At 39.9% G+C, this 3416-nt stretch overlaps 1 pseudogene; it reads left to right on the forward strand.

Annotated features, from left to right (window-relative positions):
* Nucleotides 1-2541: 2541 nt before the first annotated feature.
* LOC102818289 lies at nt 2542-3168 on the forward strand (annotated as a pseudogene).
* The last annotated feature ends 248 nt before the right edge of the window (nt 3169-3416 follow it).

Here is a 3416-nt window from a genome sequence, read left to right on the forward strand (position 1 = left end):
TACACGGAATGTGTGAGCTATGAATCTTGGGGAAATTTGAATTTGTGAAAAATGAAATGGAACACATAAAGATTGATAAGTATTCCTAGGCATTAGTGAGCTGAAATATACTAGTGTTGGTCATTTTTAATCTGACTGTCATAAGGCTTATTGTGGTGGTAATGTGCTGTGGAGTCGGTTCCGACTCATAGTGACCCTGTACAGGGTTTCTGAGGCTGTAAATGTTTATGGGAGCAGAAAGCCTCATCTTTCTCCCGCGGAACACCTGGTAGTATCGAACTGCTGACCTTGCGGTTTGCAGCACAATTCATAACCACTAACTATGCTACCAGACATCCTCAGGCTTATGGTAATGGAGCCTTAATTTGAAAAGGAATGGCATCATACTCATCATCAAAAAGAACATTTCAAGATCTACCTTGAAGTTCAATGCTGTCTGTGATAGAATTATATCCATATGCCTGCAAGGAAGACCAGAATTCTGATATGGTGCTGTAGAATAAACACTGCACTGTTAACCAAAAAGTCAGTGATTCAAACCCATCAGCTGCTCCTTAGAAACCCTATAAGTAGAGTCACTATGAGTTAGAATCAAAGGCACTTACCAACCAAGGAAGACCAAACCAGTTAATACCACTATCATTCCATTTTACTCAACTACCACTAAACCAGTGATGGTAAAATGAAAGAATTCTACCACTTTCTTCAGTCTGAAACTAATCAAATATGTAATCAAGATTCACTGATAATTACTAGTGCTTGGAATGCAAAAGTGGGAAATACAGGAAGGGTCAATAGTTGAAAAATATGGCTTTGGTGATAGAAATGGTGCTGGAGATCACACGCTAGAACTTTGCAATGATTATTCATTGCAAATAGATTTTTAAAACAACTTAATAGGTGACTATATAAATTATCAATTTGTCATACTATGGTAGCTTGTGAGTTGCTGTGATTCTGGAAACTATGCCATGGGTATTTTAAATACCAGCAGGGTCACCAATGGTGGACAGGTTTCAAATGAGCTTCCAGACAAAGACAGACTAGGAAGAAGAAGTGACAAACTACTTCTGAATCTTTAGTCCTGAAAACATTATGAATAGCAGAGAAACACTGTCAGATATAATGCCGGAAAATGAGCCCCTCAGGTTGGAAGCCCTCAAAAGGCGACTAGGAAAGAGCTGCCTCCTCAAAGTAGAGTTGACTGTGATGACGCGAATGGAGTAAAGCCTGTGGGAGTAAAGCCCGCGGTACCTTCATTTGCTGATGGGGCACAACTCAAAATGAAGAGAAATAGCTGTAAACATCCATTAATAATCATAATGCGGAACGTATGAAGTATGAATCTAGGAAACTAGAAATTGTCAAAAATGAAATGGAACACATAAACATCGATATGATACATTACTGAGCTGAATGAACTGATATTGGCCATTTTGAATCTGACAACTACATGGTTTATGCCGGGAATGACAAATTGAAGAGGAATGGTGTTGCATTCATCATCAAAAAGAACATATCCAGATCAGTCATCAAGTACAATGCTGTCTGTGATAGGATAATATCTATGTGCCTACAGGGAAGAATAGGTAATACCACGATTTTTCAAATCTATGCACCAACCACTAAAGCCAGTGAGGGTGAAATCGAAGAATTCTACCAACTTCTTCAATCTGAAATCGATCAAACATGCAATCAAGATGTATTGATCATTAGTAGTGATTGGAATGCAAAGGTTGGGAGCAAAGAGGAAGGATCAGTAGTTGAAAAATATGACCTTGGTGATAGAAATGATTCTGGAGATAGCATGATAGAATTCTACAAAATCAGTGATTTGTTCATTTCAAATACCTTCTTTAAAATAAGAGACGATTATACACATGGACCTCACCAGATGGAATACATAGAAATCAAATTGACTACATCTGCAGAAAAAGACAATGGAACAACTCTATATCATCAGTCAAAATAAGGCCAGGGACAGATTGTGGAACACATCAATTGCGCATATGCAAACTCAAACTGAGGCTGAAGAAAATGAAAACAAGTCTATGAGAGCCAAAATATGACCTTGACTATACCCCACCTGAGTATAGAGATCTTCTGAAGAACAGATTTGATACATTAAACACTAATGATCAAAGACCAGAAGAGTTGTGGGATGACATCAAGAACATCATACAGGAAGAAAGCAAAAAGTCATTAAGAAGACAAGAAAGAAGGAAAAAATTAAAATGGATATCAGAAGAGACACTGAAATTTGCTAAAGCAAATGGAAGAAATGAGGAGGTACAAGAGCTGAACAGAAATTTTCAAAGGTCAGCTCGAGAAAATAAAGTCAAATATTACAACAAAATGTGCAAACATCTGGAGTCAGAAAACCAAAAAGGAAAAACACACTCAGCATTTCTCAAGCTGGGGGAACTGAAGGAAAAATTCAAGCCTCGACTTTCATTATTGAAAGATTCTCTGGAAAAATTATCGAATGATGCAGAAAGCATCAAGAGAAGATGGAAGGCTCTGTCTAGCCAGGGTCGAGCGATGGGTATCTCCCCGGACAACTGGCACAAGCGCCGCAAGACCGGAGCAAGAGAAAGCCCTACCACAAGAAGCAGAAGTATGAGCTGGGACGCCCTGCTGCCAACACTAAGATCGGTCCCCGCCGCATACACACAGTATGTGTTAGACGAGGCAACAAGAAGTACCGGGCCCTGAGGCTGGATGTGGGGAACTTCTCCTGGGGTTCTGAGTGTTGTACCCGGAAAACAAGGATCATTGATGTTGTCTACAATGCGTCCAATAATGAGCTGGTCCGCACCAAGACCCTAGTGAAGAACTGCATCGTGCTCGTTGACAGCACACCGTACCAGCAGTGGTACGAGTCCCACTATGCACTGCCTCTGGGCCGCAAGAAGGGAGCCAAACTGACTCCTGAAGAGGAAGAGATATTAAACAAAAAGCAATAAAAAAAAAATTCAGAAAAAATACGATGAAAGGAAAAAGAATGCAAATATCAGCAGTCTTTTGGAGGAGCAGTTCCAGCAGGGCAAGCTTCTTGCATGTATCGCTTCAAGACCAGGCCAGTGTGGCTGAGCAGATGGCTATGTTCTAGAGGGCAAGGAGTTGGAGTTCTACCTGAGGAAAATCAAGGCCCGGAAAGGCAAATAAAGCCTCCTCCCTCACATCCAGCACATGTATTAAAGGTGTTTATTCTAAAAAAAAAAAAAAAAAAAAAAAAGAGAAGATGGAAGGAATACACAGAGTCACTGTACCAAAAGGAAATGGTTAATGTTCAACCATTTCAAGAGGTAGCATATGATCAAGAGCCAATGATACTGAAAGAGGAAATCCAAGGTGCATTGAAGGAATTTACAAAGAACAAGGCATCCAGAATTGATGGAATAAAAATTGAAATC

The sequence above is a fragment of the Chrysochloris asiatica genome, unplaced genomic scaffold (assembly GCF_000296735.1).
Source record: "Chrysochloris asiatica unplaced genomic scaffold, ChrAsi1.0 scaffold00002, whole genome shotgun sequence".
Classification (NCBI taxonomy): domain Eukaryota; kingdom Metazoa; phylum Chordata; class Mammalia; order Afrosoricida; family Chrysochloridae; genus Chrysochloris; species Chrysochloris asiatica.